Source organism: Rhinatrema bivittatum, chromosome 2 (genome assembly GCF_901001135.1).
Source record: "Rhinatrema bivittatum chromosome 2, aRhiBiv1.1, whole genome shotgun sequence".
Lineage (NCBI taxonomy): Eukaryota > Metazoa > Chordata > Amphibia > Gymnophiona > Rhinatrematidae > Rhinatrema > Rhinatrema bivittatum.
In genome coordinates, this window is record NC_042616.1 from 684,698,469 (window position 1) to 684,724,321 (window position 25,853).

The following is a 25,853-nucleotide window of genomic DNA, read 5'->3' on the forward strand; positions in this document are numbered from 1 at the left end:
TTGAATACTGGCAGCCGACGGTCCAAATGCAGGAGCTTGCTCCCAGACCTCTGCTGGACCACCAGGGGCTTTTGGCAAGTCTTGAGGGACTCTCCTGACCCCCACAAGACTTGCCAAAAGTCCAGCGGGGGTCCGGGAGTGACCTTCTGCATTCGGACTGTCGGCTGCCAGTATTTAAAATGGCGCCGATAGCCTTTGCCCTTACTATGTCACCGGGGCTACCGGTGCCATGGGTCAGCCCCTGTCACATAGTAGGAGCACAAGATGGCGCCGGCCATCCAGTGCTCCTACCATGTGACAGGATCCGGCCAATGGCACGGATACCCTGTCTCATGGTAAGGGCAAAGGGCCATCGGCGCCATTTTGCTTAGTGGCTGCCGACGGCCCAGGAGTGGGAGGATGGCCCGGAGCGGGAGATCACTCCCGGGACCCCCACTGGACCACCAGGTACCTGTAAAAAGTTTTTTGGGGGGTCGGGAGGGTGGGGGAAGCTAAGGGGTTAGCTTTAAAGGGTCTGGGTGGGTTTTTTGTTTATCGGTTGGGGCGCAGCCGATAAACAAAACCGCGATCGAGCCCAATGGAAAAAAACCCACATGTGAATCGGAACCGGAATCCGAACCGATTCCGGTTCCGATTCACATCTCTAATGGGTAGTTCCCATCACCGAAATCTGCAGGGCTGCGACGTGGAGTTCTTTAGACATGTTTGAGGCCCTCTAATCCTTGGACAAGGATGGTTAGCAAGATAGTAGCTTCGGCCAATCTGTCCTTTGTAATCTCTTCCAGGCTTAGACCCAACTCTTTCTACCTGAGGCCCTTAGTTGGTACCAGACTGGTCCCTCCAGTCTTCCCAACCGCACTGCAGTTGTGGCACCGTTGGCACCTGTTTTCGGTGCAGTTGGTCATATATGTTTCTGGGAACAGCCTGTAGCTTGGTATTCACCCATCTGTGAGGACTACTATCCTGCTTGTCCTCGGAGAAAGCAGAGTTGCCTACCTGTAACAAGTGTTCTCCTAGGACAGCAGGATGTTAGTCCTCAGGAAACCCGCTTGCCACCCCGTGGAGTTGAGTTCTCGTGTGTTTTATTTTTTTGCTCATGAATTCTGTTACAAGACTGAAGGAGGACCCCGCATGGGTGTGCGGATAGTGGCATGCTGGGCATGCTCAGTGTACTAGTCAGTTTCTAGAAACTTTGACAAAAGTTTTCCGTGCAGGGCTGCATCTGATATCGCCCATCTGTGAGGACTAACATCCTGCTGTCCTAGGAGAACACCTGATACAGGTAAGAAACTCTGCTTATTTGATCCATGATTACACCTGACAAATGTAGTTCCACAAGACATTAGGCACTGCTAGAACCCACCAAGTCTGAGTGCAGTCAGCATCTACGGTAATATGAAGGTCATATTATACTATTTACAATAACTTTGTCATTAGATTTTTTTCAGCTGTCTCATCTGCTGAGTCTTCTCTTGATATTGTATATTAGAGAAACTATTCACTCGCTTACCTGTTTCAACATTGAAACCATCACAATGCTATTAAGCTCTGCAGCACGAATTGGGCATCCAAATGGCAGATGAAATTTAATGTGGATAAGTGCAAGGTGATGCATATAGGGAAAAATAACCCATGCTATAATTACACAATGTTGGGTTCCATATTAGGTGCTACAACCCAAGAAAGAGATCTAGGCGTCATAGTGGATAGCACGTTGAAATCGTCGGTTCGGTGTGCTGCGGCAGTCAAAAAAGCAAACAGAATGTTGGGAATTATTAGAAAGGGAATGGTGAATAAAATGGAAAATGTCATAATGCCTCTATCACTCCATGGTGAGACCGCACCTTGAATACTGTGTACAATTCTGGTCGCCGCATCTCAAAAAAGATATAATTGCGATGGAGAAGGTACAGAGAAGGGCAACCAAAATGATAAAGGGAATGGAACAGCTCCCCTATGAGGAAAGACTAAAGAGGTTAGGACTTTTCATCTTGGAGAAGAGACGGCTGAGGGGGGATATGATAGAGGTGTTTAAAATCATGAGAGGTCTAGAACGGGTAGATGTGAATCGGTTATTTACTCTTTCGGATAATAGGCTAGGGGGCACTCCATGAAGTTAGCATGGGGCACATTTAAAACTAATCGGAGAAAGTTCTTTTTTACTCAACGCACAATTAAACTCTGGAATTTGTTGCCAGAGGATGTGGTTAGTGCGGTTAGTATAGCTGTGTTTAAAAAAGGATTGGATAAGTTCTTGGAGGAGAAGTCCATTACCTGCTATTAAGTTCACTTAGAGAATAGCCACTGCCATTAGCAATGGTAAAATGGAATAGACTTAGGGCTGGATTTTAAAAGCTCTGCGCGCGTAAATCCTGCCAGATTTATGCGTGCAGGGCGCGCGCAAAGCCCCAGGACGCGCGTAAGTCCCGGGGCTTCATAAAAGGGGCGAGAGGGGGTGTGTCCGGGTCAGGGGCGGTCCGGGGGCATGGCGACTGTTCGGGGGCGGGCCAGGAGGGCGGTCCAGAGTCCCCCAGCACTGCAGCCTGTGCCGGGGAATGCCGAGGCAGCGCGGGCAAGTTACGCCTGCTTCAAGCAGGCGTAACTTGCACAACAAAAGGTAGGGGGGGGATTTAGGTAGGGCTGGGGGGGGGGGGGTAGATAGGGGAAGGGAGGGGAAGGTGGGGAGACGTGGAAGGAAAGACTAAAGAAATTAGGGCTCTTCAGTTTGGAGAAGAGACGACTGAGGTGGGATATGACAGAGGTCTACAAAATCATGAAAGGACTTGAACAAGTTAATGTAAACTGGTTATTTATCATAATAGAAGGACCGGGGCACTCCATGAAGTTAGCAAGTAGCTCATTTAAAATAAATCAAAGAAAATTATTTTTCACTCGGCGCATAGTTAAGCTCTGGAATTCATTGCCAGAAGATGTGGTTACAGCAGTTAGTGTAACTATGTTTAAAAAAGATTTGGATAAGTTCCTAGAGGAAAAATCCATAAACCGCTATTAATTAATAAGCAACTGTAGCTTGTGATTTATTTAATGTTTGGGTACTTGCCAGGTACTTGTGACCTGGATTGACCATTGTTGGAAACAGGATACTGGGCTTAATGGACCTTTGGTCTGACCCAGTATGGCATATCTTATGTTCTTATGTTCCTGATTCATATCAACAAGCAGGGCAAGGTATGGGAGTCTACCTCCTGTGTCAGGAAGTGGTCCAGATATGGTCATGGGCCCTGTTCCACGGAATAATTCTCAGGGCCCTGTACCTGGCCGGTACGGAGAATGTGGTTGTGGACAGGTTGAGTTGAGCCTTCAGAGCCCACGAGTGGTCCCTGGATCAGGGAGTAGTGAATCAGATATTCCACCTCTGGGGGAGCCCGGACGTAGATCTGTTCGTATCCTCCTGCAACAGGAAGGTGCCACGGTTCTGCTCCTTGTACAGGTTAGACAGCAAGCCAGCCTCAGATGCCCTTGCCCGTCATTGGGGCACGAGTCTTCTGTACGTGTATCTTCTGATTCCCTTAGTGGTGAAGACTCTCTTGAAGCTTTATGATGACAAAGGGAATCTGATTCTCATAGCCCCTCATTGACCCAGACAGGTCTGGTTTCCAATTCTACTGGAGTTGTCCTTCCAGAGACCGATCAATCTGGGGACTTCTCCAGATCTTATCATGCAAGATCATGGCAGGCTGCGGCATCCCAACTTTCAGGCCCTGTGACTTACAGCCTGGAAGTTCAGATGTTAATTCTGCAGCCACTTGATTTTTCAGAGGATGTGTATCAGGTTCTGGTGGCTTCTAGAAAGCCTTCCACTAGAAAGTCCTATGAACTGAGGTAGATGAGGTTTTCCATGGGGTGTGAACAGATGGCCCTAGATCCATTCTCCTACACCACACAAAAACTGCTTGATTACCTTCTGCACCTATCAGAAACTGGCTTAAAAACCAACTCAAAGTTCATCTTAGTGCAATTGGCGCATACCAACAAGGTGTAGATGGATTGCCCATCTCTGTACAGCCTATAGTTGTCTGTTTTATGCGGGGCATGCTTCAATTGAAGCCTCCCCTAAGGTCTCCAACTGTGTCTTGGTACCTCAACGTGGTGTTAGCTCAGCTGATGAAAGCTCCTTTAGAGCTGCTGCGTAGCTGTGAACTGAAGTACCTGACCTGGAAGGTCATGTTTTGATTGCGGTCATTTCAGCGTGCAGGGTCAGCAAGCTCCAGGCCTTGGTATAAGGCGACTAAGTCACCGTTTTATCACTACAGGGAGGTTTTGCATACATGCCCTGAGTTCCTGCATAAGGTGGTGACATATTTCCATCTTAACCAGTCATTGTCCTCCCAATATTCTTTCCCAGGCCTCATTCACACCAAGGCGAATGAGCACTGCATGGTTTGGACTACAAGCGTGCTTTAGCCTTCTAGCAGACAGAAGCCCATAGACAGTCCACCCAACCTTTTGTATCTTTTGATAAGAATAGATTGGGTGTTGCTGTTACCAAATAGACACTATCCAGTTGGCTAGCAGATTTCATCTTATTCTGTGACGTCAGCTTGCTCCGTCTCCATCTGCTGGCAGAGGAGCATAACCCACTGGTTCTGAGTCCATTTGTCTACTCTAATGAAAACAAAATTTTCAAGTAAATTTCTTCATTCTGCCAATTCCTCATCTCTAAATATTGCTTTTGTTACCTTTCAACTTCACTATACCACCTCAGGCTGTCCTCCTTTCTTTGATATATCTGAATTTTCTGTCCCCTCGCTTTACCTCTTTGGAAATCCTTTCTTCTACCTGACCTTTTGCTTTCCTGATTTCTTTCCATTTTTCACTTTCACTGAGTATTCTTCCCTGTCTTCCTTTTTTTTTTGCAATCCTTCCTACTTCTTGAGCACTGTTCTTTTTGCCTTTTTTTTTCAGCCACTTCCTTTGAGAACCAGCTGTGTTTTTTCCTCTTACTTTTGTTTACTTTTCTAACACAGAGATTTATGGCCTCTGTGATAGCTCCTTTTAATTTGTTCCACCTTACCCATTTTCTCCCAGTCTTAAGAACATAAGAAATTGCCATGCTGGGTCAGACCAAGGGTCCATCAAGCCCAGCATCCTGTTTCCAATAGAGGCCAAACCAGGCCACAAAAACCTGGCAATTTCCCAAACAAGAAGATCCCATTCTATTGATGCCAGTAATAGCAGAGGCCATTCTCTAAGTCAACTTGATTAATAGCAGTTAATGGACTTCTCCTCCAAGAACTTATCCAAACCTTTCTTGAACCCAGCTACACTAATTGCACTAACCACATCCTCTGGCAACAAATTCCAGAGCTTTATTGTGCGTTGAGTGAAAAAGAATATTCTCCGATTAGTCTTAAATGTGCTACTTTCTAACTTCATGGAATGCCCCCTAGTCCTTCTGTTATCCGAAAGTGTAAATAACCGATTCACATCTACTCGTTCAAGACCTCTCATGATTTTAAACACCTCTCTCATATCCCCCCCTCAGCCGTCTCTTCTCCAAGCTAAACAGCCCTAATCTCTTCAGCCTTTCCTCATAGGGGAGCTGTTCCATCCCCTTTATCATTTTGGTTGCCCTTCTCTGTATCTTCTCCATCGCAACTATTTCTTTTTTGAGATTCGGTGACCAGAAATGTACACAGTGTTCAAGGTGCGGTCCCACCATGGAGCGATACAGAGGCATTATGACATTTTCCGTTTTGTTAACCATTCCCTTCCTAATAATTCCTAACATTCTGTTTGCTTTTTTGACTGCTGCAGTACACTGAGCCGACGATTTCAAAGTATTATCCACTATGATGCCTAGATCTTTTTCCTGGTTAGGTTCCTGCTCATATGGAACCTAACCTCTTCTAGTTCTTCCTCCAGGTTCGTTCCCATTTTGACACAGTATTTTTGAAATTCAAAACTCAGATCTTCATGCAGCTTCTCTGTATCCTGTTTGCTATATCAAATTATATCATCTGATGATTACTGTTTCCCAGATGAGCAAATATCTGAACATTAGAGACATTGTCCCCATTAGTGAGCACAGGTCATCGCACCTTCCCTTGTTGGTTCCTTTACCATTTGTTTGAGCAGAGTCCCTTGAAGAGCATCCACTGACTCTCTACTTGTAGATTCTGCAGAAGGGATACTCCAATCCACATCCAGTTGATTAAAATCACCAACGAACAACACTTTGCTCTTCTTTCCCACTTTTTGGATGACTTTAATCAGATCACTTTTTGCGTCAGAGGCCAGTGTAAATGGAAATGCCATTTTTTTTTAGGGCAGCCGATAATGCTGCTTCCCTATCCCATGTCCCTTGCATTTCAGTTGCTTGGATATTGTTTTTGACAAAGAGCTGCTCCTCACCCTTTTCTGTCCTTAAGTTTATAGCCCAGGATGGTTGTTTCCCAATCATGAGACTCTGTGAACCATGTCTCATAACAGCAACAATGTCCAAGTCTGCCTCTACCATTAAGGGCTGTAGTTCTAAGATTTTATTTCCAAAACTATAAGTATTTGTGGTCACAACTTTCCAACTTTTCTCCCTTTGTTTCCTGCTCTTTCTAGTTTGCTTTTTTTTTTTTTTTTTTTAGGTGAATGATTTGTTTTCAACTCCCACTTCCTGTAATGCTTGGAAATGGCATGCCAATTTCATTGGCCACATCTTTCACCCGCACCCTGTAGTTTAAATGCCTAATGTATGATTTGTTTCTCACTTAGCATCCTCTTTTCTGCCACAGACAAATGTAGGCCATCCTTACCATATAACCCTTAATTGCTCCATACACTGCCACAGCTTGCAATGTATCCAAAACCACTTTGTTTACACCATGTTTTGAGCCATGAATTGAAATTATCTATTGTATATAGCACAGCTCTTCCTTTCCCTTTCCATGAACAGGTGATACTTCTGAAAAGAGAATAGTTTTCGCCATGTATGGAATCTTCGCTAGATTTTGGAAATCTTTCTGGACTATATGGATATCATTTCTAATGAGGTCATTGGTCCCCAGATGGATGGTAACATTGATAAGAGTCTCAACTTTATTCTATCATTAATTTGACTAACTGGGTTTGCATTTGTTAGCTGAGGATCCTGGAAGGCATTTAACTGTTGTGTCTCCATCAAAATGAATTCCCAAACTGGTTCCTCTGATCAAGTCTCCCAGCAGAAGAAACTTTCTTCTGATGTTTGATGGGTTTCTGGGTGCATTGGGTAACTACATTCCTCTTTCACTTTATATTAATAGCTGGAGCTTCTGTGTTTTCCAATGTTAGCCTACCCACTCTCCCCGCCTTTGAGTTATGTATCTCTTCATCACAGTCCTTATTCTGCCAGAGTCCTCTGTAATCCATTTATTTCTGGGTTCCTGAAACCTAAATGTCTGGGGGAGTAGGGGCTGATATATAGGATGCTGCACAGTTGAGGAAATTGGGTGTCTTTTCATCACAGGTCTTGTTCTACCAGAGACACTGTATATCATTTATTTCTAGGTTTTTTTTTAATCCTCTTTGGGAGTTGGGGGAGAGATTCTGGATGCTGCAAAGAAGGGGAAGTTTTGTGAAATTTGGACAGTTGCTCTTTCAGATGAGTCTGCTCCTTTTTCATTGCAGACAAATTGGATTACACTTAATCCTCCGAATGGTAGGCCTTGGGACATAAGCACTACATTTGTTACTGAATTGTGCTAATATTGACTAATACAAATTGTGAGATTGGTACTCAAGTTAAGTGATTAATATAAGACTTAAATCTTAGAAGAACTATTTAAGAAGAACATTTTTATAATGTAAATATTTTTTTCTATTTAAGAAGAAAATACTCTGAGGAGAGCATGAAGGAACTGGTTCGAGACATCTTTCCTACTATACCAAGCTGAAGGTACCCGGGGTGAGCGGTGCCTGCCTGACCTGATGGTGAGCTGCAGCTGAGGACCCGGTGACGTCAAGGGGCGGACCCGGAGGTGGAACCAGGAAGCCCTACAAAATCGGGCTGTGTGAAGCCTTCCCTTGAGAGCGTGAAGGAACTGGTTCGAGACATCTTTTCTATTCTACCAAGCTGAAGGTACCTGGGGTGAGCAGGGCCTGCCTGACCCGATGGTGAGCCGCAGCTGAGGACCCGGTGACGTCAAGGGGCGGACCCGGAGGCAGAACCAGGAAGCTCTATAAAATCGGGCTGTGTGCTGCGTGCAGCAGATGCCGGCGCGCACGGCATGACAGGCTTAGCCTGGCTTTGCCTGGATTTCGCCTGGATTACACCTGGGATATCATAGACTTGACAGACTTGGTCCTTCAAGGTACTGTTGATAACTTTGATTTCTTACCTCTTACCTGATTCCACCTATGGATCACCTTTGCGAGTTTATATTAGTTTTGCATAGTTTAGAGCTGAAGCAACGTAGATTTCAATTGTATTGGTGTTTGATTATCTAACTATGCCTCCAAAAAGGAAAGGGAAGGTGAGGGTTATCCCCTCACTACCGTTACCTTCACCCATACACCAAGAAATCAGTCGCTTCATGATCTCACCTGCATTAAATAAGGCAGGTACCGAGGAGCCTGATGTGCTAATCAGTCAGGGAGGACTGATTGAGCCCCCAGAGGATGCCTCCCTAAATCCCCATGCTGGACTTCCACCTGCGCAGAGAGTTGGTGAGAGGGAAACTGGAGAAGCTCCTGTGGATACCACCTGTGCCAGCCCTGGAGCGGGATATCAAACCCGCAGTAAAGGGCTAGGAGCACAGGTAACTCAGGGTATTGAAAGTTTGTCTCCAGTAGGAGCAGAAGGAGGGATGGAGGTAAAACTTTCCGTCAACTGACCAGCGAAATACCCCCAGTTCCACTCACCCGTCCTGTGGTGGTGACGTTAGACATTCTTTGGGAGATGATGGCCGGGATGATGAATAACATTAAAGGCTTAGAAAGTAAAGTGGATACAATAAGGTCGGGGAACCAACAGGAATATTATCAACTCAAAAACAAATTAAAGATTCTACCGACAGAATTAAAGCGCTTGAGGTTAATGAAAAAAAGAATCAAGATCTTTATTTCGCAGTGGTTAAGGACAGGGAAAATATTAATAGGAGAGTTGAAACTCTTGAAAACAACGCCAAGCGTTTAAATTTAAGATTTTTAAACTTCCCCAGGTTAATTGGAGAAGTTTCATTAGTTACCTTGAAAAGGTTTCTCAATGAAAACCTTGGCTTTGTTAGTGAAGAGTCTCCTGTTATAAATTGCTATTTTCTGCCTAAACCTAGAAATGAAATACCGAATGGATCAAACCAGATGTTTCAGGGTGATTTAACAAATTTTCTTGAAGATTCTTCAGCACAGGTGATTGATAGGGGAACTTTATTTGCATCTTTTTCATCAATAAATGATATTAATTTGATAATGAAAAAGTATTTCAGTAAATACCCCATCAATCACCTGGGGAAATGAGTTAAAGTGTTCCCTGACCTAACAGTATCCACGCAAGGAAGGCGAAAAGCCTTTCTGGCTTTTCGTCCAGAAGTTATTGCATTGGGCTTCTCTTTTACATTGAGATTTCCATGTAAGTGTTTAATTAAAAAGTAAGAGGAACTTTATATATTTTTCATGCCCGATCAGTTAAAAGGTTTCCTGGAACAGCGGAAGTTAACAACTTCATCCCCAGTGTCTAACATTTAATTTAATTATTTAGTAATGCAAGTTCTATGCATAAAATGTGATTATTGGAATATTGTTGTAATAGTCTCTGATTTCTGTGCTCGCAAAATCTTCTCATAGTTGATTTGATATGATGATGGTTAGATAAAACAATTATAATATACTAAGGAGTATTAGGAAACATTTGTTTTGAGGTAAATTTCATTTTATCAAACCATGTATTTCTTTACTTTTAAATCATATGGTGTGTGATTTATTAGAAAATATATAAATAAAGAATTAAAAAAAAAGAAAATACTCTGAAAGTGGGAGGGAATAAACTTATGTGGATACCTGCCCTTTTTGTCTGTTATCTTTTTAATAAAACAATTATATAGACTAAAGGATTCTTAAAATTGTATATAACTATGAAAAATATAAAGAGATGTCAAACCATGCACAAATACAGCTATTAAAACTTACTATGATAAAGATTTTGCTAAATGCCTTTTTACCAATTAATATGTTGTACCCTAGCAAAACTATTAGACGAGCAAGCCCTGGGTGGGTGGAGGAGGAGGGCTCTAAATAATTGAAATTAGCAGACATTTTGTCTTACATGGAGTTCTGAACTCTTGTCTATTCCTCAGAATACTTATGTGAACTGTTTTTGTTCTTTGTGCATTTAACAAAATAAATCTAAACATCCACACTTTATGCCTTTCAGTGCTTAAATCTGAGCAACCCCCTCAAAGGCACACAACAATGCAAATATAAAAAAACATTTGTTACATTTCTGTCTTAAAGAGATCTATGCCATATATACTCATGTATAAGTTGATCTTGTGTATAAGTATAGGATAAATCTTGATTTTGGGGCCCAAAAATGCTCTGTCAGTCGTGGATAAGTTGAGGGTAAAACCTCCCCCATGGCTGCCCCTCTTATTCCTCTTGGTCCAACGGTGAAGGGGGACCAGGAGTAATCAATTTTTTCATCAGAATTTCATTGAAAAGACACCCCAAAACCTGCCTCCAGCCCTTCAAACTTCATTAAATTAAAGCCCCCCCACCGGTAGACTCTGACACACGGTAAGGGCAAAGGGCCACTGGCACCATTTTGATTACTGGCAGCCGACGGCCCGGGAGTAGGAAATTGCTCCCAGGCCCCCCGCTGGACCACCAGGGTTTGAAGGCTTGGGGCTAGTTTTGGGGGGTGTGATTTTTTTTTTTTTTTTTTTTTTTTAAACAATTTGTACAAAAAAAAACAATGCACATCTATTTTTGGGCTTTTTTTGTGGCATAAATTTCTCGACTTCTACACAAGTATATATGGTACTTAGCTTTTCTGCCTTTTTGGACAGGATATAATTAATGAAAGGGATATAATGAAGACAGGGTTGCTGCTGCACAGTTACATGGTTTTAGAAATGTGCACTTTGGCTCTCCATTCTGAATTCTGTTTTACACTAACATGTTTGTTACTGGAGGATGTACTTAATAAATCTGTTTTCCTTGATCCACTGGATATGTCTACTGAAGAAATAACTTGCTGTATTAGTGGTTCATAGAGGACAAAACCAAGAATATGTGCAAAGACTTCAAAAGTTATCTGTTAACACATTTTGGAATACTTCTTCCACTCCTGGACTCCTTCCTAAGTACAAACTGACACAATAGGAAGTCATTTCAAGACTTCTGTATTAAAAGTAAAATCTTCATTGCTACCCTGTGAGGCAGGGTAGAGTTCCCTCAACAGAAATATCTAGCTCTCCATCTAAGATTTATATAACCTGAAGTTCAACTGCTTCAGAAGTCTTTAGCAGGGTACGTCTTGGTGCTCCCAGGACTCTTTCTGCAAGGTCCTCTGCTCTCAGCACTTCTATAATCTGTTCTGATCTTCCTGGTTTGAGCTCCCGTGTTCATAGTTTTGTACGTGGTTATCACGGGCAGACATCTTCCTGCAATGTCGAAAGGTCTGGTCTGCAATCACCTCATGTTGGTAACTCATCTCTTCTCTGATATTTTGGATTAAGTGTTCTCAAGTAACTAGGATAGGTTTGAATTCAGATATTTATTCCCCTTCCCTTCAGGTTCTGCGGTGGTTTGTAGCTTCTGTGCAAGGTTCAAAGACAGGAAATACCTGTTTCTAACTAGAAACAGGATAAACCCCTGACATTTGTTAAATTCTATTTAAACAATTGCCTAAAATATGACTGATCATTACTGACCAGGAACATTATGAATTCAAACTTTCTGCAATAGTTTTCAGAGACTTTCTAAGTGAAACTGCTTTAACTCGCTTTGAACAGACAGTGATGCTAACAGTCAAAATACCTCAAGGGAGGTGCCATATTCTGGTATATAGATAACTCATGTTTCACTAAGTTTCTGAAGTATATCCTTGTGAATTGATTCGTGCTGTAAATTTTTGATTTAGTGGTAATTCCAAAAGTCTTTATTGTATTGGCTAAACTAATACACATTGCTTTTACAGAAAATAAGAGTTTGCTGATTGGAAGCGGTGGGAAAGATCCATCAGAACCTCATGACATTTGTACCCAAGACACTGGAATCTGGAGAAGCTTCATAAGTAAAAGACTAAATTTTAGAGCTAGAAAGTAAGAAATCACTTTTTCTGTCATTTATCATTACCGAGCGGTCGTCAAACTTACTGCATTTCTACATATGACAAATGATTGTGTTCTATATTGGAAGTGTAACCGGTCCCCCATTTTGATGCTTTATCCTTCACTAGGGGGTGGTGTGAGCCCAGATTACAGGCTAGATGGGGAAGAAATATTCTCTTCCGGGGTCCTGGATGCATTTATTCTTTTGGCATACTCATGGCTCACACTTTAGGTAGAAAATTTCACTACAGTGCAATACCATCCAGAATAGGAGCAAAGAAAACAAAAGTAGAAGTGGTAAAAATAGACTCAACCCAGTATCCATCCATTCAGCTCAGTCACTATTTAGAATAGCCAACTGGAAAAATACTGACTGGAGTCCAGAAGTGGTGTTCAACATAAATTGTTTACTGTAATTTAAATAAATATCCAAAAAAATCAGAACATGACAATGAGGAAAAGGTATCCTTGCCATTCTAAAGTTCTTTCATGCCTTTGCTATTTCTTGCACCTTTGTTCTTAGCCACCATATCCTCACCAGTGGGATGGGAAAACTAGAAGCCCAAATTTTCAAAGGTCTGCACGTGTAATTAAAAACCCAACAAAACAAACAAAAAAATAAAGCAGGGGTTATGCACACGGCCGGGCCTTGTGAGCATTTTAGAATTGGCCTGGCCACGCGCATAACCCCTACGCGCAGAAATGCCGGACCTCTCCAAAGGGGTGGGCCAGGGGTGTGGTCTAGGCAGGATGGATGTCGGCCGGGTCAGCAATTATTAGCCGCTGACCTAGGGAAGCGCACGCCAGCAGCTGGCCAGCACGTGGAAAATACTTTTGCTCCAGAGGAGCAGTAAGTAGAAATATAGTAGATAGGTGGGGTTAGGAGTCGGGGTGGAGAGAGGGAAGGAAGGTTGAGCAGGGGGGCAGGGAAGTTCCCTCCCAGTCTGTTCCTTAATTGGAGCAGACTGGGAGGGAACTGGGGGAGGCCCAATTGTGTCGCCGTGCATATTAATAGAAAATTTGGCCACCCCCAGCGCACGCACGTTGCCCGCACATGCACTCGTGGATTTTAAAATCCAGCGCGCATATACACACAGCCATCAAATTTGATAACATGCGTGCTCATCCGTGTGCATGCGCCAGGAACAGTGAGCACATGGATGGCTGCGCGCTTCTTTTAAAATCGAGCCCAGAGTGTGGCCTCCAGCATCAACAAATGTTTGAAAATAACTCCAATCCAAAAATATTAAAGGGATTCCAGTCTTCCCAAATCTTCAAACTGATTTTTCCTTTTCCAAAGTCCCAGAAAATCCTCTTCACCCTTGCTTGACTGGACGCCTGGGCAAAAAGGTATTGGATCGCAATTTTCTGGGAGACAGAGGGGCCACCGTTCTCTTCAGATCAAGAAGTAAAAACTCTCCAAAAGTCGAAACCGCTTCGTCTCAGATGAGAATTGGGATGCATCTCAGAACCAGCTTCCTTTAACTCGCCTCTGCTCTGAGATCAAGGGTGAACTCCAGCTTTTTCTCCTGCTTTTGGAGATTTTGGGTGGAATCTCTAGTTCCTGTCTCTTCGCTTCTTCTCTCCATTGCTCTGCGATCCTGGGGGGATCTCTAGCTGCTTTCCAGTGACATCTTCAACCGTACCTAACCTGACTACTGAGCATGCTCCCAGGTTTTATAAATTAAGTTGCCTCTCCCCCAAAAAGATGGGATTAAAGCACTGGGAAGGATTCTAAAACACACTCCTCCTACTGCCCCAGCTTAGAAAAATGTACTTTGGGGAAAAATATTAGTGACAGGCTGAGATCTCCAACTCAGAAGGAATTGGAGGCATTGAGGCATGATGGAGAATGCAACAGTTTCTTTAGCCACAGAGTATTTACTGTGTTATAGAAAGTATGTTAATATGCCTGAAAATTATAGAATTCAAATTGCTTTGTTAGTCATTGTGAAGTTAAGCACATAAGAAATTGCCATGCTGGGTAAGCCCAGCATCCTAGGAACAGCCCTAATCTCTTCAGCCTTTCCTCATAGGGGAGCTGTTCCATCCCCTTTATCATTTTGGTTGCCTTTCTCTGTACCTTCTCCATCGCAACTATATCTTTTTTGAGATGCGGCGACCAGAATTGTACACAGTATTCAAGGTGCGGTCTCACCATGGAGTGATACAGAGGCATTATGACATTTTCGGTTCTATTAACCATTCCCTTCCTAATAATTCCTAACATTCTATTTGCTTTTTTGACTGCTGCAGCACACTGAGCCAACGATTTTAAAGTATTATCCACTGGGTGGTAGCTCCTAATATGGAACCTAACATCGTGTAACTACAGCAAGGATTATTTTCCCTATATGCAACACCTTGCACTTGTCCACATTAAATTTCATCTGCCATTTGGATGCTGAATCTTCCAGTCTTGCAAGGTCCTCCTGTAATGTATCACAGTCTGCTTGTGATTTAACTACTCTGAATAATTTTGTATCATCCGCAAATTTGATAACCTCACTCGTCGTATTCCTTTCCAGATCATTTATATATATATATATTGAAAAGCACCGGTCCAAGTACAGATCCCTGAGGCACTCCACTGTTTACCCTTTTCCACTGAGAAAATTGACCATTTAATCCTACTCTGTTTCCTGTCTTTTAACCAGTTTGTAATCCACGAAAGGACATCGCCTCCTATCCCATGACTTTTTAGTTTTCATAGAAGCCTCTCATGAGGGACTTTGTCAAACGCCTTCTGAAAATCCAAATACACTACATCCACCGGTTCACCTTTATCCACATGTTTATTAACCCCTTCAAAAAAATGAAGCAGATTTGTTAGGCAAGACTTCCCTTGGGTAAATCCATGTTGACTGTGTCCCATTAAATCATGTCTTTCTATATGCTCTATGATTTTGATCTTGAGAATAGTTTCCACTATTTTTCCCGGCACTGAAGTCAGGCTCACTGGTCTATAGTTACCCGGATCGCCCCTGGAGCCTTTTTTAAATATTGGAGTTACATTGGCCACCCTCCAGTCTTCAGGTACAATGGATGATTTTAATGATAGGTTACAAATTTTAACTAATAGATCAGAAATTTCATTTTTTAGTTCCTTCAGAACCCTAGGATGCATACCATCCAGTCCAGGTGATTTGCTACTCTTTAGTTTGTCAATCTGGCCTACTACATCTTCCAGGTTCACAGTGATTTTGTTCAGAGACCTTTGCAGAGAGTGCTGCTGTCTCGTTGGGACCCCAAGTCAGAAGAGTTCCATCTGCCCTTACTGTTGCTGGAACCGGCCAAGGCCAGCCTGGATTGGTGGTTGATCCCGGATCACTTGCTTTGAGGCGTGGACCTGGAAAATCCTCAATGAATAATCATGACGATGGGGGCGGTCTGTCAGTCACGATCAGTGCAAGGCCTTTGGTCATTTCCGCAGACCAAGTGGTCCATAAATCGCTTGGAAACCAGGGCAGTTCGCTTAGTGCTGCGTCAGTTTCTTCCGCTTGTCTGCCACCGGATGGTACAGATCCTATCTGACAATGCGACCACTATGGCTTACATAAACCGGCAAGGGGGTACGAAGAGTCGACCAGTAGCCTCCGAAGTGGACATGTTGATGGCCTGGGCAGAACGCAATCTGACCCGCATAGCGGCATCTCACATAGCCGGAGTGGACAACGTTCAGGCGGACTTACTCAGCTGACAGAGGCTAGATCCCGGAGAATGGGAACTGTCCGAGGAGGCAATGCGGCTTGTGAAGAATCGGTGGGGGATCCCCCGGCTAGACTTAATGGCGACTCAATTGAACGCGAAAGCGGCTCGTTTCTTCAGTCACAGAAGGGATCACGGATCGGAAGGGGTGGATGCCCTGGTTCTTCCATGGCCTCCCGACATTCTCCTTTACGTATTTCCTCCTTGGCCCTTGGTGGGAAAGGTTTTAAAGCTCATAGAATCCCACCAGGGGCCGGTTGTTCTGGTGGCCCCGGAGTGGCCGAGAAGGCCGTGGTTCGCAGATCTGATCAACCTGGCGGTGGATGGTCCCTTGCACCTCGGTCATCTAGCGAACCTCTTCCAGTATTTTTCTATCAGGCCGATCGCTTCTGTCTAGCGGCTTGGCTTATGAGAGGAAACAGTTAAGGAAGAAGGGCTACCCGGAGGCAGTTGTTACCACTCTTCTCCGCGCTCGAAAAACTTCTACATCTCTCACCTACATTCGGGTGTGGAAGGTGTTTGATTCTTGGTGCTGTAGGTTGAGTGTGTCCCCGCGGCAGGCCGCTATTGTTCACATTCTTGCCTTCTTGCAGGACGGCTTAAAGAAAGGTTTGGCATACAGCTCGCTCCGGGTGCAGGTAGCGGCCTTGGGCTGTTTTCAAGGTAAGTTGATGGTACTTCCATTGCTGCTCACCCGGATGTGGCAAGATTCTTGAAAGGTGCCAAACACTTAAAGCCGCCGGTGTGCGCGATCTGTCCGTCCTGGACTTTAAATTTGGTTCTCCATGGCCTTTGCAGTTCTCCTTTTGAGTCTTTGAAGCAGGCTATGCTGAAGGATTTAATGCTTAAGACGGTGTTTCTCGTGGCTATCTGTTCGGCTAGACGTGTTTCGGAGCTTCAAGCGTTGTCCTGTAGAGAGCTGTTCCTGTGCATCTCTGACTCTGCAGTTTCCCTTCGGACAGTGCCTTCCTTCCTGCCGAAGGTAGTATCGGCTTTTCATGTCAACCAGTCAGTTGAGTTACCGGCGTTCTCAGATGAGGATAGAAATTTTCCTTAGGCTCAGGATCTGAGGAGATTGGATGTCCGCAGAGTCCTCTTGCGGTACTTGGAGGTAACTATTCCTTTTCGATTGTCGGATCATCTTTTTGTCTTGTGGAGCGGTCCTAAGAAAGGGACTAAGGCTTCTAAGACTACTATTGCCCGCTGGTTGAAAGACACTATTGCTTCGACTTACATATGTCACGGGCGACCAGTACCGGATGGTCTTAAGGCACATTCTCTTAAGTCACAAGCAGCATCTTGGGCAGAAAGCCAATGTGTGTCGGCCCAAAAGATTTGCCGGGCGGTCACTTGGAAATCTTTGCACACGTTTGCTAAGCATTACCGTTTGGATGTCCAGGATCCGAAGGTGGATTCTTTTGGCAGCAGTGTGCTTCAAGCGGGACTCTCGAGCGGGTCCCACCCCTTTTAGGGCAGCTTGGGTACATCCTAGCAGCCTGGATTGATCCTGGTAAGTACAGGGAAAGGAAAATTGGTTCTTATCTGATAATTTTCGTTCCTGTAGTACCAAGGATCAGTCCAGATGCACGCCCATATGCAGGAGAGTCTGCTCAGCTACTTGTATTTTCTCTTGGCAGATTTTTCGAAGATTGCACACCTACATGACATAGTTTTTTGTCACATGTTATAGTTTTTAAGAGGTTAATATTTGGCTTGATCTAGTCATTGGTTGTTACATTTTACTTCATTCTGCTTTGATATTGATTATACTGAGGGATTGCAGGTGGCATACCAGGTTATATAGGGGGTGCTTTTCAGCTTTTCTCTGACTCCATCTGCTGGAAAGGAGGCATAACCCCAGCAGTCTGGACTGATCCTTGGTACTACAGGAATAAAAATGATCAGGTAAGAACCAATTTTCCTTTACAGTAAGCAAACTTGCTTTTTTCCGAAGCAGGCTGAATTAGCCATGCTATCTGGGACGTCCAAGCTTTGGGTTACAAAAAAGGAAAAAAAAAGATTGAATGGAAGGGTGAAAGGACAAGATGGAACAACTCATGTTTACCATGTCACCATTTCATTTCCTCCTTTGGCTGTTCCTTTTTCTTTCCTTTTTTTTTTTTTTAACCCACTCTCTCTATGAACATGTCTTTCTGGTTGACCACACACTTGACAAAACCACTTGCCCTAAGGCACTATCTGAAGCTGCTAGATGATCTAGGCAGTAGTGAGAGATGAAGGTGTGGATACAGAAGACCCTTCGCCCAAGACAGCAGAAAGGTATCCTGTGCCTCTCTGAAGCTGCTGGGAGGAATAGAGCTGAATCTATTTTTCTTCCGATTTTGTTCAGTTGCGAAAAGATCTAACCAAAGTGACCACACTGTAGGAAGATCCTGTCGGCCACAGATTAGGGGACCATTTAAGAGAGTGGAAAACCCTGCTTAAGTAGTCTGCCACTCCAGATAAATATATTGCACGTAGGGTCACTGAGTTTTCTGTGGCCCACTCCCATATCCATACTGCCTCCCTCCAGAGAAGCCAGGAGCCTGAGCCTCCTTGCTTGTTCACATGGAACATGGCTACCTGATTGTCCATGTGAAATCATAAGGGTGTGGCCTCACAGTAGATGAGTGAAGGCCCTTAGAACATAGCTGATGGTTCTGAGTTTTAGCAGATTGATCTGGTAGGACAGTTCCTCCACCGACCACAAGCCTTGTGTCTTGTAGTGAAGAAGATGAGCTCCCCAACCCTGAGTGGCTGTGTCTGTGGTGAGGATGAAATTGAGCCCTGCCTGGAGAGGGTATTCCATCGCTAATACCCCCAGTGCTAACCACCATTGAATGTCTCTTCACATGGTGTCTGACAAGGTTACTTTTTTGCTCATTGGTTGGCAGGATTGGGCTCACAAACTTCAAGCCCCATTGGAGGCTCCATTGGAGAAACTACATGAATGGCTGCTGCCATTTGTCCCAGAATCACAAACACCTGGTGCACTGTGACAACTGACCTGTAGAGTAATTCCATGGCCAAGTATTGGATCTTCAGCATTCTGTCTTCTGGAAGAAAGGCGCAAGACTGAATGGAGTCTATATTGGCTCCTATGAATGCAGAATCTGGGTCAGTTTGAGTACCGATTTCTCATAGTTGATGAGGAAGCCTAGAGATTCCAGGCAAGTGATCATTTGCAGATATGCTTGTAGGGATATCTGGTTGGGGGAGACTATCAGCTTGTCATCCAGATAGGGAAAAACCAGGATTCCGTGGCCTCTTAGATAAGCCACTATCACAGCCAACCATTTGGTGAAAACTCTGAAAGCTGAGGAAAGACCAAAGGGGCGGACTTTATACTGGTAGTGCTTTGAAGCTACCTGGAAGCACAGGAAGAGTATTGGAATGTGAATGTAGGCATCTTTGAGATCCAAAGAACATATCCAATTGCTCTTCTGAATGAATGGTAGGATCGACTTGAGGGACTTTATCTTTAATTTTTCCTTCTGAACGTGTTTGTTGAGGGATCGTACGTCTAGAATGGGTCTGAATCCTCCCAAGCACTTCAGAATAAGAAAATACTGGGAGAAGTAACTGGTATTGATTCGGTGTTTTGTAACCAGCTGTATGGCCTCCTGTTGGAGCAAGGACAAAATCTCTTGCTCCAGTAGAGGTAATTGAGAAGCTTCTTTCAAAAACTTGTAATATGGAATAATTGATTGCTTGTTACATCAACGCAGAAGTTTTCAGACATAACTAAATGGAAATTTGTAGCTCTTCTAGATCCTTCAAAATTCATAACACTGATTCTCACAATTCCATTTACCACGGCTTCAGTGGAAAGATTTTTCTTTGCTCTAAAAAGAATTAATAACTACTGCAAGAGAGACTTAGATCTCTAGCAAAACTACACAGGCTGTATCTTACAAGAACAAGGAAAGCTGTGATGAAGTTATGGGATTCTGACCTGTGCTTGAATGTAATGGTCTGTAATGGTATAAGAAATGGGGGAATCAGGACTCAGTTGTAACTACTTAATATTAAGTTACTAGCATGAGGTAAGAATGTGTTTGGACTTACTGATGTGTGTGTGCTCGCATGGGTTGAGTGTGGGTGGAAATGTTCTGCTTGCATATAAGAAAAACTGCACTGAGTTGAATCACCGAAGTGAGACAATGTGCGTTTTGATGTGCCTGGTATGTGTTTTGTTGACATGTAATGATTGCAAGTCAGTATTAAAAAAAATACAAAATTCTATGATGTTAGAGCATTTTTTATTTATTTATTTTAGGTTTTTATATACTGACATTCGAAGAACATCACATCGGTTTACATGTAACAGGTGAAAAAATACATTTTAAAAGTATTGAACATTTTTAACATATTGAAAAATATAAGGAGGACAGGAAGATAAAATAAATAATTCTGAAAGAGGAAAGGATTGTCTCAAGGAGGTGAGGGAGGTTTAAAAGAACTGACAAGGGGAGGGAGAGGGGGGTATTGCATAGGGGGAGGGAAAAATGGAGCGGGTAAAGGGGGTTGTATTATGCAAAGGCCTGTTTGAAGAGCCAGGTTTTTTAGTTTTTTTTTTAATTTGTGGGAGCAGGGTTCCAGACGAAGGTCAGGGGCATTGCGTTCCAGTTTGAGGGTCCAGCTATCGATAGAGCTTTTTCTTTCGTGGAAGTGTGGCAGGTAAAGCTTAGGAGAGGGTATGTGTAAGGTGACATTGAAGGCAGAGCTTGTTGGTCTGTTGGAGGCATGGAAGTGTAGAGAGTTGTTTTGCCAGTGTATGTCTGGATTGTGTAGAGTCTTGTGAATGATAGAGAGACTCTTGTAGAGGATTCTGGAGGAGATAGGGAGCCATTGTAGGTCTCTGAGGATGAGGGTGATGTGATCCTTTCTGCGAGTATAAATGAGTACTTTAGCAGTGGCATTTTGCAGCATTTGGAGGGGTTTGATGGAAGAAGAGGGGAGGCCTAGCAGAAGGGAGTTGCAGTAGTCTATTTTGGAAAATATTAGGGCCTGTAGGACAGTGCGGAAGGCATTAAAGTGAAGGAGGGGGTTTTAGTTTTTTTAGGATATGGAGTTTATAGTAGCAATCTTTCATGGTAGCGTTAATGATTTTTTTTAGGTTCAGGTGGTTATCTAGGACAACGCCAAGATCTCGGACCTGTTGAGAGATAGGAAATGAGGGTGGAATGGGGTTCATGTCCGGGGTGGTTAAGGTATTGTGTTTGTGTGATATGATAAGTTCAAGTTTGGAGGTATTGAGGTTGAGATTAGTGAAGAGATGGTTGGTTGAGCTGAGACAATTTTCCCAGGTCTTGAGGGATTTGGAGAGGGATTCTGTATTGGGGATAAGGATTTGGACGTTGTCCGCGTAGATGAAATGGGTGAGACCTAGATTAGATAAGTGTTGGCATAGGGGCAGCATGTAGATATTGAATAACTTTGAGGATATGGAGGATCCTGGGGAATGCCTCGTGTCAAGTTGATGGGAAAAGATTCGCGGTTACCTATTTTGACTTTGTAGTGTCTATTGTCCAGACACTAAAATAAAAGGATGGAGTTTCAGTTTAAGTAAAGCTTTTCCAAGAAGCTGATGGCTGTACCAGTTCAAGCCAAAGCAACACTGACTGACAGAATTTGAGAACTGGTTGTGTTTCAAGTTTATTATTTTTATTTATTTTAACTTTTTTCTATACCGTCGTTCAGATGGGTACCGTCATATTGGTTTACAATAAGGCACATAAAAATGATGCTAAAATATATCAAATTACACAGGTGCCATTAAGGTTCGGTAACATAGGCCTGGATTTATCAAAATGCGGAAAGTACCGCATTTTGATAAATCCAGCCACCTTACGTGGCTTTTCCTCCAAGCCTTCCCCTAGTCAAAATGTCACTTCGGACTCAGCCTAAGGAATGAGATAATTACCAATCTCATAACCAGTTATATATTTATTTGTTGCTAATTTCCGCTCTACCTTTCTTCCTGGCTACTCTAGCCCCCAAGTTCAATGCCCTTGTTTCATATAACTTTGCTTGATTCAGCCTTCTTGTTTTTGGTTACTCTTGTTTATCCCCTAAGTTCCATGTAAACCGGCCTGATGTGAATTCTATTCGTGAAGTCTGGTATAGAAAAATATATTAAATAAATAAATAAACGCGATAGCAAAAGGGGCGTGGTTTATGCAAAAATTCAGTTTATCACAATTTGCGCTAATTAGCTATGGGGCAGATTTTAAAAGCCCTGCTCGCGCGCCGGCGCGCCTATTTTCCATAGGCCTGCCGGCGCGTGCAGAGCCCCGGGACTCGCGTAAGTCCCGGGGTTTTTCGAGGGGGCATGTCGGGGGCGTGGACGATCGGCGTGGCGTTTTGGGGTCGGGACGTGGCGTTTCGGGGGCGGGCCTGGGGGCGTGGTTTCGGCCCGGGGCGGTCCGGGGGCGTGGCTGCGCCCTCCGGAACCGCCCCGGGTCGCGTCTCGGCGTGCTAGCGGCCCGCTGGCGCGCGGGGATTTACTTCTCCCTCCGGGAGGCGTAAATCCCCTGACAAAGGTAGGGGGGGGGTTAGACAGGGCCGGGGGGGTGGGTTAGGTAGAGGAAGGGAGGGGAAGGTGAGGGGAGGGCGAAAGAGAATTCCCTCTGAGGCCGCTCCGATTTCGGAGCGGCCTCGGAGGGAACGGAGGTAGGCTGCGCGGCTCTGCGCGTGCCGGCTACACGAAATCGGCAGCCTTGCGCGCGCCGATCCAGGATTTTAGCGGATATGCGCGTATCTACTAAAATCCAGCGTACTTTTGTTTGCGCCTGATGCGCCAACAAAAGTACGCGAAGGCGCACTTTTTAAAAATCTACCCCTATGTGAAGAGCTAAGTTAGTGCACATTATCTGAATTTGTGATAGATGTCAGACCACTGGGTGGACCATTTGTGTGAGAGAGAGAGAGAGAGTGCCTGGCCATAATGTCATCCCCATAGGTAGGTATTTGTATCCCTATGGTAGGCCCACCTAGTAACTCGAGGTGGGGTTTAGGTATGAGTATAGGGGGTTAGGGGCCACTTTGACATTGTATGTGACACATACGACTAGAACAGTGGTCTCTTGTGAAGCCTTGATGACCTTCGGAGTGAGGAAACTCACTCCAAGATGAGATTTGTGCAGTGTTCTCTCAACCTAGCTTGATGGACTCTCTACCTGGGTAACATCAAGCTAGGTGGAGAGAACATTGCACATCATACTGAAACAGGCCTGTCAGGAAACATCGTGAACTGCGATATACTGGCAATGTATCCCAAATTGGGCTAATAGTGCAACTTGCGATAACAGCCTTTCGCATAGCTGATATCGCAATTTGCGATACACATGCTTATTAGCATAAGGTACACCCCTTTTTGGTATCGCATGCGATACCAATGCGATATTGGAAAATGAGGCCCTTAGACACCTGTGATGTAAAAGTTAAACAGTAATCCAAAGTGACTCAGATTTCTTATTTCCAGCCTTTTCATTCTGAATGCAGGGTGATGGTAACAATTTATTACCCACCCATAAAATAGTGGCCTTTTCTCCATTTAACAGCAGATCATTGTCCAACATCCACTCATTAATAGTAGCTAAACAATCAGGCCAATGCAATAAGGACGTGCTAAAAATGTGTGTCTGTTCTGGGCACCCGCTGTTTCACCGCATGCACAGCCACCTCTCCTGGGCGCATGATCGAGTATTCAAATGAAACACAAATGACAACGGCGCCAAAAAAGCACACAGCGCTAAAAAAAAATGAGCATCTATAGCACTACCCATTTTATTGCATCGGACGTCCATATAACATTGCGCATACAGCATGTGGAAGCGCCAGAGTTCTGTCAAAAGGACATACATCTGTCAGACAGAATATGGGAAATGTAAATTTTTGCAATTTATTCATTTTCAAATTTATCATGCTCACCCAACGTGATGTCATGCTGTGTGTCTTAATCCTGCTGGGAGGTATATACATCATTGCTGGGAGTCTGACCGTCCTTTTGTATTCAGTTCAAATTGGATCTGTATTCTGTACAAGCTGACATTCGTATTTGATATTGTTATCGCAGGAATATCAAGATCAAGAGCTGCATTGCTTCATTTTGAACAGGTAACAGGTAAGAAGAGCAAGACATCCATGATTTGTATTCGGTAGCCCTGTTCCTTTCCTGGACGTCCAGGATGTGGCTGTCTGTTACAGGCACCCAAGTCCTGCTCCTTCCATTAACTGTATGTATTGGTATCTGTTAATGCTAGCCATGTGGCCTGCATTTTTCTTCCGTTACTTATTAGTGTCAAGTTATATTGACATCAATTAGTGGACAGTTGATATTCTGACATATTATCTTGAATTGAAATGTATTTATTATTTTATTTATTTATTTTATTATTTATTTATTTAAAAAAAAAAAAAAAAGCCCTAAATAAATAAATAAATTTTTTAACTGATATATGCAATGTTTTTATTTGCATTTAGGGTCCCAACTTGCAGAGACCGATTGTCATGGCTGGTAAACTAACTTTTGCTCAGGTGGAGAGAGAGGCTGGAGGATCTGGAAGAGCAGGCAGGCCCGAGCGGTTGCCAAGCGGCCAAGAAGCAAATACGGGAAGCTCGCTTTACGGACGGAGAGAAGACCTACTGTGCCGGGCCTTGTGCGAGAACTACAAAGCTCTCTTCAGTTCAAAGACTTTTGCTTCTACGAAGAAACAGATTTGGGAGAAGATCGTGCTGGATGTCAGCTCCCTGTGGGTCAAGAACAGGGATGTCAAACAAATCCAGCACCGGTGGCATGACACTAGAAGGGATGTTAAAGAAAAGGCCACCAAAATTGAGGCATCAGCACGCAGAACTGTGATATAGTTTTGACCCCCGACGAAGAGCTAGTCCTGAGCACTGTGCGCCCAGAGATCAAGGCTGGTGTGGCTGCACTGTATGGGGCTGACACAGGAGCAAGTGAAGGTATGAATTTTGAAAGCACCACCTTGTTTGCATTTGTTTTTCTTTTGGGTGGGCAACAGTTGAGAACTATATAAAGAACTTCAGCCTCTGTTTCTCCAAGAAGTCAACAACAATGTGGCAGATGCCATGGAGGGAGAGACACCATCCCTTCCTACACCGGAGTTCATCTTTTTTGTTAACTGAGGTGCCCCCAGCCAATTAGTCCAGGAGAATGAGCCCGAGGCCCCTATCTCACTCAACCTCATGGAGGTTATACATGAAACTCAGGGAGCTGAGACAACAGCGGCACCAGCCCTGAACAAAGCAATAGTGGCACAAGACCTGGAAGAGGCTTTGTTCAGCATCGATGTCCAAAATGCTGTCACGACAGGAGCAGCACAACGAGTTATTACACTCTGAACTCAAGGAAGTGTGCAAGGAGAACAAAGCGGCAGTGGCTACTCTGGCTAGCTTGATGGGCAATCATCATCCAGGATGTAGCCAGTGCCTTGTGTTCTCTGAAACACCCATGAGTATTTGCCCAATAAAAGTATTCTAACAAAAGGTTGATTGTCCTGTGTAAGCAATGAATTACATTTCCTATTCATGGGCTCAGGTTTAGACAACGTGCAAGAGGTCTGCCTTGCGCAGCCTCACCGGTGCATAACCACTGTCATGGTTTATTAGGTGCCGTTGCGAGGGGGGATCCCTGCCCTGAAACTTTCTCTAGGTTAAAAAGAACGGATGGTGGGCACGGGAGTCTGTCTGGGGCTCTGTTTTTATTTTTTTGTCCATAATTTTTTCGCTATGACCTTTTACACGCTACACTATTATAAATGTTGGAAAATGTCCTACAAAACCACCTTCATTAAAAAAACTAATCCGGGAAATTAGTAACAAACATAAAATATGATTTTTAAACCATGCACCTAT

At 43.9% G+C, this 25,853-nt stretch overlaps 1 long non-coding RNA gene across 3 annotated transcripts in view; it reads left to right on the forward strand.

Annotated features, from left to right (window-relative positions):
• The window catches only part of LOC115085482, a 38,800-nt gene extending 13,427 nt beyond the window's left edge, over positions 1-25,373 (forward strand). For 2 of the 3 annotated variants that reach the window (XR_003854861.1, XR_003854862.1), the window contains exons 2-5: positions 7,823-8,306; positions 12,131-12,254; positions 24,052-24,099; positions 24,459-25,373. This is a non-coding gene — a long non-coding RNA (uncharacterized LOC115085482). Of the gene's footprint in view, positions 1-7,822; positions 8,307-12,130; positions 12,255-20,250; positions 20,303-24,051; positions 24,100-24,458 lie in introns of those variants that run through there. The other variant, XR_003854863.1, reaches the window with a different exon arrangement.
• The last annotated feature ends 480 nt before the right edge of the window (positions 25,374-25,853 follow it).